General features: G+C 47.1%; 1 protein-coding gene across 1 annotated transcript in view; it reads right to left on the bottom strand.

Moving 5' to 3' along the window:
* Positions 1–13,655, bottom strand: part of ZNRF3 (zinc and ring finger 3) — a 152,300-nt gene extending 138,645 nt beyond the window's left edge. Inside the window, exon 1 of the mRNA XM_032883303.1 lies at positions 13,460–13,655. The gene's annotated coding sequence lies outside the window, so the exon portion shown is untranslated. The remainder of the gene's footprint in view (positions 1–13,459) is intronic.
* Positions 13,656–13,683: the final 28 nt, after the last annotated feature.

Raw genomic sequence — 13,683 nt, 5'->3', positions numbered from 1 at the left:
AGCTATCACTAGGTTAGAGTTATCAAAGAGGGCAGGGGATGTTGGTAGGGCATGAGAGGAGGAGACTGGTAATATTAGGAGATAGGAGATTCCCTATTCACCCTGCAGCAAGTAGGGAACACATGTGCCAATGAGATTTATAAATATGATACATATATACATACATACGCATATATGTCATATAACATCCACAAGTTCGCAAGAGGAAGATACAAACAGCTTGGTAAAGTAAATTAAGAAAATTCATTAACGTTCTCTAAGCATGTAGTAAGAATTCTAGAGTCTTCTACGACATCTTCCTGCAGTGGCACCTATGGGGAATCATTTTCCTTAGAGCATTCAAAACCATTCTGCCCCCATCCCACTGCCGTTTTAGAGCCTCCCCCTTCCAAAAACAAGGTTGGCATGGCAACCCAAGCACCAGTCACCGTGGTCCCTAACCACATCCGCCAGGGCTTGGCATGCTGAGGCGTGTGCCAACTCTGTTGTCTGTAGGGCACTCCTGGCCACAGCACACGGCAAGCTATAATCAAGGCAGAAACCAGAGCATTCGTATAGAACTCGGCTCAACATAAATATTCATTAAATGGGAAAACCTATGGTGATGCAATGTTGAGACGGCAGATTTAAACACAAGAGTCAGGAAATGCAAAAATTCCCACTGCCACTAGAACCTGAAATCACCCACAAGGCACATTTAATGCCACAGGCGAGTGTATGTGTGTCCCAGAGATGTAAACCTAGTAACACCCAAAGTCCACAACTACACATCAGCTGTTTGTTTAATTCCCTGGATGGCATTTACTGATGGACACTGGAACGTGCCCTGGATATGCCCTGAAGAGGCATGGAAGGAAACCCTCTCGTATAAGTGAACTATAACATGTCATAGATAGACCCCAGAATCTTCCAGAAGGTCCCAGGGCACAGATAGATGATAGCCACTATCCCACAGAAACAGCAATGATAACCAAAAAATAATCTCAACATGCCAACATGTCCATAACCAAGCAATAACTGAATAATTTCCAGATGTTCATAGTGGGCCCCATAAAGAGCAGCAAATCAAATGTTCGTGAAATTAAAATTGAAATTTCTTCCACACGAACCCTGCTGGCCTCTTTAGAAATACTACTGTAGTCCTTGAAAACTCTGCTTCCCACCCAGTGCTTAAAACACAGGATTAAGGCCCATGCCAGAGATTCCCAAGGCGGGCAGAAATTAGGTTTAACGATACGGTACAAATTTAAGTAAAGACCTATGTACCACTGCTTCCGACGGGACATACTGGAGCTACATGTAAGTTTTGCTGTTCCTCAAAAGTACCCGTTTTCTAAGTGTCACCAAGATATTAACCAAACTTAAATAAAACACACTCCCTCAAAGCCTGCCATCAGGCTGAGACAGTCTCTTCTCCAGCATGCTTTGGACACCATACCCAGGCAGTCATACACCAGGCTGAAAGGAATGAAAGATGGCATAATCCCCAGGGCCACACCTCCTTTTCCGGACCCAGAGAGCAAGGGCAAGGTGAAATTACTGTGCCAGTCTGGTCCATCCCAACTATTTGGAATAGCCCTAGGGCACACCCAGTCTGCAAGTGGCTTGTGAATTGTTTCTACAATCATAGAAAGTTCTCCCTCAAACAAGCCCAGTCTTTTTCTGGCCACACTGATATCCCCATCACTAAGTAGTATGATCTAGGATTTCAATTCGGTAAATATTTGAGTCATATTGCAAGGGATGAGTAAGACATAATCCCTAGCTACTGGGAGCTGTGATCTCGTGGGGAAAAGAAAACATGAACAAGAGAATAACTACGATGAGGAATTTAAGACCTACTGCCAAGTGAAGGACAGAGCATTTTGGTTCAAAGGAACACACTGGTGGAACAGGAAACATGTGATAGGAAGGCCTGGACATGTGACCCCGGTGCAGGTGAGAGCCCTGGGAGAGGGAAAGGCGGGGTCGGGAATGTGGGGGCGTAAAAATGTATTATAGTAGAGGGGCTCTCGGGATGAGAGGCACAAAGGAAAACCCAGCACCCACTCAGGGAACACAGGTGGAACGCAAAGGACCCAGGTCTGCAGCCCAGAGGCAACAATGAGAGGGAGACTTCAGGCCCAGGTCACCTGCACGCTCAGCTAGGTAGTCAACAGTGGGACGGAACTGAAAGATTTGGATCAAGGCTGTGATGAGATCCAAGGTTACCAATCGAAAAATGAATCTGGGGGAGAGAGGAAGAACTGACTTGAAGAGTGAGAATGTGAGGCATGAAGAGGGAAGGTCAGCAAGGAAAGAGGAAATCAAGCATCATCTGGAGCACACCATTTCCCTTTGACCTGGCCACAGGCTACCTTGATTACGATTTTGAAAAAGCTTTACAAGTCAAGATGGCAACATTTTTTACATGCCATTGGCTGTCTTACTTACCACCGACTCCCAACACTGAGGCACTTTCTGAAAAGATGAAAAATCTCTGGGTACCCCGTGTCATTTCTTAAAATTGCATAAAAGCACTGAACACATGTGTCATAGGCACTTAAGTGTACAATTAGGTACAAAGAAAAGCAGTCTATGTCCAAGTATGGGAAAAACCTTGGCAACGGGGACAACCTGAAGCGCAGTTGGCCTTCTGGGGCAGAATCCAGGGAAGGCCACTCCCAGCTGAGAGAAGAAATAAGATAATAATACAGGTCAAAGTACACTGCAGACCCTAACCCACCAGGGACCTGGAAGATTTTCTGGAACTCAACCAGCGGAGTAGGACGCTGTCCGAGAAAGACAAGCACTGGGGAGCCCCAAGACCACACTTCTAATCACAGCTTGTCTTGTGACCAAAGGCTGGAAGCCCCGCAGTCCCCTCACTGTAAAAGGACAGCTGAGCCACAGCATTTCCAGCTCAAACAGGAACTCTAGAGATCAAAAGAAACGAAGGAGCAAAAAGAGAAGAGGAACAAAGATCTTCATGGAGACACAGGTCAAACAACATCAGCCTTCGAGAAGAACAAGAAAAAAATGAAAGCCCCTGTCCCAAGGCAAAAAGATCACTCTGGTCACACAGGGCCATTGAGCCTTCCCCAGCAATGTAACTAGAGGCTCACGGGGTCCCGTGAGGCATCATCATACTGCCCCAAACGGGCATCAGACACCATGCCTGGTTGAGGAGGGAAAGAAAGGAGACTCAGAGCACCACATAGACGCTTTCAGCTTTGGGGCGCCTGGGTGGTTCAGTCGGTTGAACATCTTTCTTCAGCTCAGGTCATGATCGCTGGGTCCTAGGATCAAGCCCCACATCTGCTCCCAGCTCAGCAGGGACTCGGCTTCTCCTGCTGCCCTTCCCCATGCTCAAGCTACACACCCCCCACAATCAAATAAATAAATAACATCGTTAAAAAGAAAAAAAATGCTTTCAGCTTCAGAACTTTCAGAGAAAGGATGGCAAACTCCAGGGCCCACTGGGGCCAGGCTTGGGTAAACGTAATTCCCAGTGAGTGAAGGAAACCAAAGCAACGCGACAGAGCCCGGTGAACAGGAGGGCTCGTGTTCCACCTGAAGGGCACGGCTGCTACTCCACGGGGCAAGCTGGGCAGTTGCCGTGCAGAAAAGGGGACCCAGTGTTGCCCGATCTTTTCATTTTGCAAGAAGAGCCACAGCCCTGGATTTTTATGTAAAACGTCCAGATTTTTAACAGGGATCAAAGAAAATACCAGGAAGCCGTTTTCAGCCTTGGTCCTGCTGTCTGAATGCATGCCTGCAGACCTGGATCTTGGCTCTACTTGCATCTCTGTCCACCGCAAACCGACAGCGTCACTCCGAGTGAGAAGACGGATTCATAGGGAACCTAGCCTGTTCAGAAGCAGAAAGCCTGCTCCACAGGAAAGCGGCGGGGCCCGAAACAGTGGCTGCAGGAGCAGCACCCTCCTGGGCTACAGTCTGGGGCCGCAGGGTGCGCCGACAAAAGAGCGCTCTCAAGGCCTCTGAACACCGCCATCTGCGAGGACAGCCGCCCTCTCCCTGCCCAGAGCACATGCGCAGCCTGGTGCTCCTGAATCACGCTCAGATGCACCTACAAGGGAGGACCCAGAGACCACACCGGGGACCTTCCCTTTGATACAGACACTCGTCATAACTCAGATCCTCGTGGCAGAGGAAAAAAGCCAGTATTTTACTACTCACTAACAGAAATGCACAGATTTTCACGTGGATGAAGTTGCCCTTCTGGATTTTTTTGTTAGAAAAAGATGCTACACCTGTTATGAGCAGGAATAGGTGGAAACTTGTATGCAAACCCGGCAGCAGAACCTACACTAAAACCACTCCTCTGCAGAACATTCAAAATGTTTATACCACTTGACCCCACAGTCCTAATTCTAGAACTTCGCCCTAAGAAAATTATCAAGAAATGGAGAACAGCCACTCCTTAGAATAATGGAAAACACGGAGTATGTTGTGCAGACACCAAAAAGGTTTCAGAGCATTTAGCCACAGGAAAATACTCAAGGCGAATGAAGGGTTATAAGCACCATGTAATATTCTCTCACCATTTTCTTTAGAATACCTCCAAGACTGCAGGAAAATGAAAGGAAAGCTTCACCAGAACACACAAGGTTAACAGAGGCTATCTTTAGGTAGTGGGACTCGTTTTTTTCATTCATACTTTTCCGTATCTTCCAAGTATTGTGCAGTAAGTGTGTATGATTTTTACGACTAAAAAGTAAGTTACAGGGGCACCTGGCTGGCTCAGTAGGTAGAGCATGTGACTCTTGATCTCAGAGTTGTGAGTTCAAGCCCCATACTGGGTGGAGAGATTACTTAAAAATAAAACCTTAAAAAAATTATAAGTTACAGATTTTTTTTTTTTTAAAGGAAGATTTTGGCCCTGGCTGGAAGCAATGTAAAATGAATAGATTCTAACATCTTTGCCTTATCTACCAGAATACATCAAGTTCTCAGGCAAGCAGGTCAGTGAGCTTTGGCTCTAGGTGACCCAAGTTCAAGTCCAGCTCTGTGGCCTCTGTGGCTTACTTTGCCTCTCAGCCTCAGTTTCCTCTGGGGCAAATTTCAACTGTCTAAATTTGTATGGGAAAAATCTCAGAAACATCTGAAAAGCATATGCTATATCATGGGTGGAAAAAAGGCTATGTTCTTCTCTACATTGTATCCACAGGAGAAACTCAATAAATGTCTGCTGACAAGTTACCGTATTCAAATTCAAGTAAAAAAATCAAATTTTAATCAAATTCTTACAGCACTGGATAGGACCTTACACACACCCAATTGAGCGTGACTTTTAGTTTATTTATTTATTTATTTATTAAGTAGGCACCAGGGCTTGAACTCATGACCCTAAGAGCAAGACCTGAGCTGAGATCAAGAGTCAGACACTTACCTGACTGAGCTACCCAGGCATCCCCTTTATTTTATTTACTTGTTTGTTTGTTTATTTATTTGTAGAGTGGGGAGAGGCAGGCGGGGCTGGGGGGCGCGGTAGGGGTAGGGAGAGAGAATCTTAAGCAGGCTCTGTGCCCAGTGCAAGCCCGAGGTGGGGCTTTATCTCACAACCCTGAGGTTGTGACCGGAGCCAAAATCAAAAGCCACGCAAGTTCAACTGAATGAGCCACCCAGGTTGCCCCCCCTTTTATTTTTAAAATGCAGCAGCTTCGCCACGGAAATCCCCATTCCCGCATACACTTTTACATGAAACTGGTAGGATCCTCCAAGTCTATTTCCACCAAATTAAGTCTACACATTGAGTTTCTGAACAACCATATCACACTGGTTGCCGGAGAGAGAAAGGGATTAATACCAAGTCTTTTTTTTTTTTTTTTTAAATACCAAGTCTTAAAACACATCTTAAGGGTAATAAAAATAAAATGCTCTCCCTTGAACCACAATAGGGCAGCTGACTTCATTCTCTTCATACTATCATGAGTCAACAGAGCTGCTAGAAGACAGACTTTAAAACATCTCATTCAGGCTACAAATGGAACAAAGAACCTCTACCCTTTACCTCTTCCCTATCCTGTTTGACAGGTATAAAAAGGCACATCTCCACAAAGAGGTTATCAGCTTTAACCTCAAAGGGAGGTGACAATGCCTAGGAAAAGGCCAGAAGGCTCAAATCCACATACTATGTCCTCCTATCCATGTTTCTTCAGAATGGGCTGCCCAGACCTAAACTTTGCCCCCCACTCCAGCTGCTCCCTCAGTCTCCTGTAGATGCATCCTACCACGGAAGACCTGTGGTTTGTGTGGCTTGCCCCCGACACTCAGCTGCCTGTGGGTGGGGACAGGGTCCTGCTCACACCCCCACCTGCGACCTCACCTCACCCAGGGTCTGGTGGACAGAAGGCAGCCGTGGATGTCTGTCGACAGAAGAAGCACAGCACCTGCAGTGAGTTTTCACAGCGAGGAGGACGGGATGAGAGTAGAGAGAATACGCACGTTTAGGTTCTTGCAATCTTTTACGTCAAACAGGGAGCGCGCAGTCTGTGCAAAGTCAGAAAGGTGCAGAACATGGGAGAGACCGACGCGGACTTCAGAACCGCTCTAAAAAGTCAGCCACAGGGAGGAGATGTGTCTCACCCCAGAAATCCCTTAAAGGCCAGAACATTTACGGCCACCCCAACTTTCTCAAGAGCCAAAAATCAACGGACATGCCATTGAGTGACAGCTGTATACTTCAAGTCACTGGTCCCTCTTCCCAAACTTGGCAGATTGGCCCTTCATGGGAAAAAAGAGTTAGAACAAGAGAAGGAAGGCAGGCAATAAACCTCTGTAAGCGTAGAGCGTCTTCTCAGTTGAAGTTACAGACTCGATTCTTGGTCAGTGTTCCTGGGTATTCCCAACTCCAAATCGCACCATCAGTTCCCATCATCTCATCCCAAGCAAGCGCCAGGTGAAGCAGTCTTGTAAAAACAGAAATGGCTTAGAATCACCCCAGCCTCAGGTCTGCATCTCAGACCCCAGACGTGCTCAGTGACGTCGGAAGTAACTTCACTCTCGGAGCTTAGTTTCCTCATCTGAAAACCTGGGGCAGGCTGTCTAGCTCTCCCACTAAGTGTGAGCACAGCCCTGAGCCCAGAGCCTGACACACGGGAAGCAGAGTGGCACAGATATATAGCAGTAGCTATCTTCTAAAGCTCTGACAGAGGGAAAGACTGAGCAAGTCACGAAATCTAAATCAGAGGAGAAAAGCAACCATTTAGGAGCACCTGGGTGGCCCAGTCAGTTAAGCGTCTGCCTTCGGCTCGGGTCCTGATTCCGGGGTCCTGGGATCGAGCCCCGTGTCAAGCTCCCTGCTCAGCCCAGCTCCCTGCTCCCAGAGTCTCCGGGTCCCTCTCCCTCTGCCCTTCCCCTCCCCCAGCTTCTGTGCTCACTCTCAAATAAATAAAAATTAAAAGAAGAAGAAAAAGAAGAAAAGAAAAGCAACCATTTAAACCCAAAGTACAGCGTAAGAAGGCCTGGCTTTCCCCAACAATACACCTGACTCTGAAGCATGTCTGCATCTCTGTGCTCAGCTGAAGTGTCGCTGAAAAGGACAGAAAGGCTCCAAGCCTGGGAGTCTGGAGACCCAAACTGTTATCAGGGTCATCTCTACTCACCACATGCCCTGGGCAAGGCGCTCCACTTCTCTGGATCTCCTTATCTCACACATTAAAGGGCTCAATCTGTTCTTCTGATTATCAAGATTGACTGAAATGTCATTTTGGTCATGAACTGTAAAGCCACATTCTCCAGACTTGAGAAACACCAACAGGAAGCAAAGTCTTCACATATGGCATAGACTCAGATTAAGGAGGGTTCTGAATACCAAGCCTTGACTGTCATTTCTACGGATGCTGGGGCTGGGCTGTAAACCGTTCTTCGTGCATTTCTGTCCATCTGTTAACGGCTGTCCATGTTACAGCTTTCCCAGTACTCTGTGTTTTATCAAGCAAAGGACATCTACAGATCCTTATTAATGCCAGGTGTCCTGCCCCTTGACATGCACGCACACAGGTCACTCTCACACAGCCTGCAGTTATGGTACCAGTGGGGCCACCACAACCAGACAGAGGTCCATTCTAATGAAGCAACTTTCTGGAAATATCAACCAAAAAGGAAAGATCATCAAAGAATGTATCTGCCATGTCAAAGGAAGTTACTCCAATCCCCTTGCCTGCCTGATGTCCATTCTAAATCCATCATTCATTCACCAACTTTTAAGTGTCTGATAAGTGGCAAACACTGGGGACCCAGGGATGGATCCTGGGAAGAGCAAAAACAAACACACCATGACCATGGGGCCATGGTCCACAAAAGAAAGTGTGAGGAGTTGTTTTTAAGGCATTTCGATGTCCAAAGATGCTCCATTTCATTTTCCAGGAAATGATGAAAAGGAACACATTTACAGTCTGTTCTCCCAGATGCTGCCTTCAGATCGCCACTTTCTTGCACTAAATGCAAAAATTCTTTGAGAGGCTATTTTCTCACTTCACCCAAGGATAATGCATTTAACTAGTACCAGATGGATGCCCAGGAGAGAAGTTAATTCATTATAGACAATGGATGTCTTGGGAACTAAGGGCTCAGTTCGACAGGGAAACCCTCTTGGGAAGGATTATCATTTATCCATACACGTCTGTCTCTGTAAGAGACTGCGGACTCTAAAAAACAGCAATAAAGTGTCTGAAAATAGGGTTTTGGTAAACATTTATCAGATGAATATGCCCTATGGAGACACACGAACTTGTAGACTTCTCTAAAACTCTCGCCAGCCAGAGCCCCACGTGACTCCAGATTCTTAGTAATGGACTCTTTGATGATGGGTATTAGATCAGTGCTTCTCTTTTTCCTCTTGGGGAGAAGGGGCATTAGAGAACTCCCAAGAGGCAAAACTGTGTATCTTCTCAGGAAAACAGAAGAGCACATTCACAAGTGCATTGTGTGTATAACTGTGTATATAGTTCCAAGGGTTCACAGGCCCTCTCTGGAAGTCTGTGACCCACAGGTTAAGAACCCCTATACGCGATTCTTAGAAATTAGACTCAGGGCAGGTTAAGAACCCCTATACACGATTCTTAGAAATTAGACTCAGGGCGCCTGGGTGGCTCAGTCATTAAACGTCTGCCTTCAGCTCAGGTCATGATTCCAGGGCCCTGGGATAGGGCCCAGCATCAAGCTCCCTGCTCGGCAGGAAGCTGGCTTCTCCCTCTCCCACTCCCCCTGCTTGTGTTCCCTCCCTCGCTGTGTCTCTCTCTGTCAAATAAATAAATAAAATCTTAAAAAAAAAAAAAAAGAAAAGTAATTAGACTCAAATTAATGCCCAAACCTAACCAGCCACGTTCTATTTATTTGGCAAAACAGGAGCAAAGGGGGCAGAAAGGCTTGGGTTTTGACCCAGGTTTTATTGTTTGCTAGCTGGGTGAGGTTGGAATAAGTCAAATCGCCTTTCTCAGCCTCAGTTTCCTCATCTGTAAAATGGGTTAATAGTAGTTGCTAATTCCATTTAAAGTCAGGAGGCGATGAGTAAACACATGTGCTTGGCACAGTGCCCCGTACACCATAAATGGAGGCCATCACCACCTCCCCTCTGGCCTGCAGATTCCACACTTAAACCTCCCACTCCCATCTGCATCTCCATTCAGCGCTGCATTAACAGCTCCCGTGGGATCTTAGAGAACAGGGCAGAAAATAAGAGACCCTAAGAATTCATAAGGTCACAAAACACAGCCCTAATGTTTTTCTCCCAAATCAAACGCTTGTTTTAACCTATGAAGGCCCTTCTGACAAGACAGTCGGCAATCTCTTTCTGTGTAAATCCAGGTCAGCTGCCAGCACACATTGTTCTATGAGGCCAAGTCAATTTTTAGAGGCAGGCCCCTTAACTTAAAATGGAGATGAAAAGAAAAGTGTTTGATCAAATACTGAACTGCGGAAACAAGGCAGAGGAATTAGTTTCCTAAAATTATTCCCTGTGATGCCCATAGTTAATACTGGATATTTAAGGATGCCCTCAGCCCTTCTAACCTGCCACCCTGCTTCCGCCAACCCCTCACAGCTAGTTCTTAAATGTTCTCAACTTTCCTCTGCTTTCAAGACCATTCAACACTTATCCCAGGATATAGAAAGGCCAATTTTAAAGTTACACAAAACCTTTCATTCAGCGTCCTTCTACAAATGAATTTCTTTAAGCATTTCTAAATATTTGACTTCAAGGGGGAAAAATGCTTTTCCACTTTAAACCAATCTTTCATCTCTAGCGATGCAAATTTTCTTTGTTTGTTTAACCAATCCACATACCACTGGCCAGTGCTTAATCAGGCCTTTATTTAACATCACTAACCATGTGAGTTTCGCAGCCAAGTCTGCAAGTTTCAGATAATGATCTCATAATAGCAACAAATTGGTTCAAAGCTGAAATATGTATCAATACGTCTAAGAGCGCTTTAAAGTTCCACACTTCAGAATGACAGAGCTGTAATTAATTCCTCCAGCACTCCCACTCTATGCCTGACACTTAGGAGCAAATGGACTTCAGTGCTGCATGAATAAATAAGATAATTAACAGCATTTCATATCCACACACTGTTTCCACTACTTTCACAGATGAAGATGTCAAAAAAGAAAAAATATATATCTCTTCTTAAGAGAGCACACTGGTGACCTTGGAAAAGTTATTTAAGCCTAAAATGCACAAGGAGAGAACCAAGAATCCTGGTGACTAATCCCAAGGTTTGAATTACTATCACTCGTGCTCTCGAACTCTCTCTCTCTCTCTCTCAACCAGGCCTCCCTTCCCCTAATCCATGCAAATGACCAACAGGTACTCTAATTAGAAGTATCTGGGGCAAACCAGACTGTGATAAGGTATCTTCTGTCACTGTATATAATGGGGAGGGAGGAAAAACAGTCATGCAAACCAATTTCCTATCTTAGAAGGCTTAAAGTAAAGAAACTCCCAAACGGGTCTTTTTCTCCCCTTAACCATGAACAACAGCACTACCGAACCCTACTGGAAATAACACAAGCAATGCTTCAGTCCCACTGTTTAGGTTTAGTTATCGGAAAATGAACTCAGCTCTGAAGAGCATAAGAGATTAAAGAGCAAATCACGCACGATTATTTTAAGATAGCAAATAAAAGGTTTGAGAAGTTCAATAAAGTGCTTAGGAAAAAACATGATTAATCTGAAGCTGAATATCAATTTGTTTCTTCTACATTGTCATTTTTCATACAAAATGTTACATTTCCTCCCAGCAGTCCTGAAACACCAGCTTCCCTTACAACATCATTTTTCAGGGCTGACAGGGACCACGCCAGTTACTTCAGTTCGAGCAGTATTCGAAGAACTAATAAAAGTGTGCCAGCCTCCGTACGCACATGGCCCTGAGAGCCACGCTGAGCTCCGTTTCTGCACTTGAGAGGTTCGGCACGTAGGCCCCCACAATAAAGTTATTAAAGATATGGAGAACAGCAAGAAATGACTATTCAGACAACTCATAAACTCACCAACACACTGTGCGGTTATAAAGGAATTAAGGACACCTATTAGTGACTGCTTAACAGTTCTACTTATTAAATACCATTTAAGTCATTTTTCTTTACTTAGCAAGTGTTGACTTAATTTGGGGGGGGCACTAAGCTAATGGACTGCAAAAGAGTTAGATAAGCACTTCAAAAAGATTCAAAAGAGAACAGATTCCTTCTGCCAAATTCATACATTCCCGCTCTACTCACAAGGATAAAATAGCTACAAATGGTGTGTTTAAACTGCTAATTTTGTATTAAACGGTGAACCCAGGATTATCTCAAAGCCCAGCACTAACCATAATGGATAGCCCGCCAGACAAACTACGGTGGAGAAAGAGTACAAGTTAAAACACTGCAGATAAAAATCGCAAACTTCAAAAGTCTCCTTCAAAAAGTGAAGTGCCACGTTAAAACATCTTTTCTCTTAGAAAGCTGTAAATCAAACATTTCTAAAGCCATCAGGGCACAGTGAAAGCCTCAAAGAGAAACAAGGAGCTACAAGGAGCAGGCTTTAAGATTCAAACTATTCTTGAAGACCGCCACTAAAACGTGTAGGAATCTTCAGTAGACCATCTTCTCTAAAGCTTATAAATTAAAGACCATAGTTATAACAAGAGCAAGGAAAAAAGTCCAAAGCCTTTAACATATGTAGTCACAGGACTCAAACATGTGTTTCCCCTTGTATTTACCCTGCAGAAGTTTAAGATGGGGATAAGAGCCCTGTGAGGCAATGCTGCTGATTAATGCCTGGCAAGGGTGCCTCCCCCATCTTTGTAAGGACACACCTCTAAGGAGCCAAGCTGCACAGCTCCCTGTCCTATCCACACAGGGCTGAGTATGCACCACCGGAGGGGAAAGGAAGAGGCTGCCATGCAATCATCCGTACAGTTCCCCTCTTTTCATTCATAAGTCATCCAAGAGTAAAGCACAGAAGGCCCCAAGCTCAGAGCCCTGCAGCCATCCCATCACCTCCAAAAAGGCTCCAATCAAGCCAACCATTTCAAATCGCCCGCATCCGAGCATGCATATTAACCGCCATAAGTGCGCTGGCAGTCTACTAACAAGTTGATAAAATCATAGCCAAGGAAGCGGGAAGGCATCTACCCAGCTCAGCAACCGCAGAGGCTTCAACTCAGTCCCTCCTCCAAAGTGTAGGCACGGCTTAAAAGCTCTGCCTCGCCAGTTCCCTTTGGAATGCAGACCTCTCTCACTGGGAGCAAGGTGGGGAGGCCCTGTCAGTGAGCGACCCTGTCTCCCGATTTCCAGGCCCTCCGCAGAAGTCCTTGACCCAGGAGCGGGCAGGCAGTCTCCCTCCCACCCTCTGTAATCTGAGGCACGCAGCGAAGGCTGCCTTCTCCGGCCACTCCAGGGCACTAGCGATCCCCACTCCTCGGCCAGCTCCCCCTGCTTCCCCGCCTGCTGCTGCTTGTCCAGAGCCCTGCAGGGGGGTCAGCGCCCAGGTGAAGCTGGCGGCAGGTTCCAGGAAAGAACCTAATGTGCAGTCCGCGGACAAACCTGGCTCCTACTCTCAAAAAGAACACGCAAGGATGGAAAGCAAAGCCTGTGACCTGAAACAAGCCACCCCATCCTTCATCACTCTTCTTTCCAAAGTTGGCATTCAACAGGTAGTTCCAGGACTTCCACCTGAGGCAAACCGAAATGCCTAACCGGCCCAAGGGGGCCGCCCCAACGTGGGTATCAGGACCCGGGATCCCCCTCCCGCCCCCCGGACCCACAGGAGACAGAGTCCCCACGTGCACTCGCCCCCCGCTGCGGCGCCCTGGAGGCCGCGTCCCGCCCGCCGGCCGGGGAGGGATGCAGCCGACCTCCTCGCCGCCCCTCCCGCCCGCCCGCCCGCCAGCCCGCGGCGGGGTCGGCGGGCGCAGCCCCCGGAGCCATCTTGTGGCTGCGGCGGCGCGGGGCCCGGGCGGCGGGCAGCTACCTGCACGATCTCGCCCTCCGCGCTGAGCGTGGCCCCCGCCCGCGAGAAGCGGCCCGTGAGGCCGGTGGTGTAGGTGGTGTAGTCGCCGCTCGGGCTCGACTCGAACAGCACCACCTCCACAAACGCCGTCTCCTTGGCCCGCGCCGCGCCGGGCCCCGCGGCCGCCAGCAGCAGCCCGAGCAGCAGCGGCAGCGGCGGCGGCGGCGGCAGGCGGCGGCCGCGGG

Source organism: Lontra canadensis, unplaced genomic scaffold (genome assembly GCF_010015895.1).
Source record: "Lontra canadensis isolate GAN:19392208 unplaced genomic scaffold, GSC_riverotter_1.0 scaffold87, whole genome shotgun sequence".
NCBI lineage: Eukaryota > Metazoa > Chordata > Mammalia > Carnivora > Mustelidae > Lontra > Lontra canadensis.
Note: the sequence above shows the minus strand (reverse complement) of the source record. Positions and strands in the feature narration are given on the sequence as shown.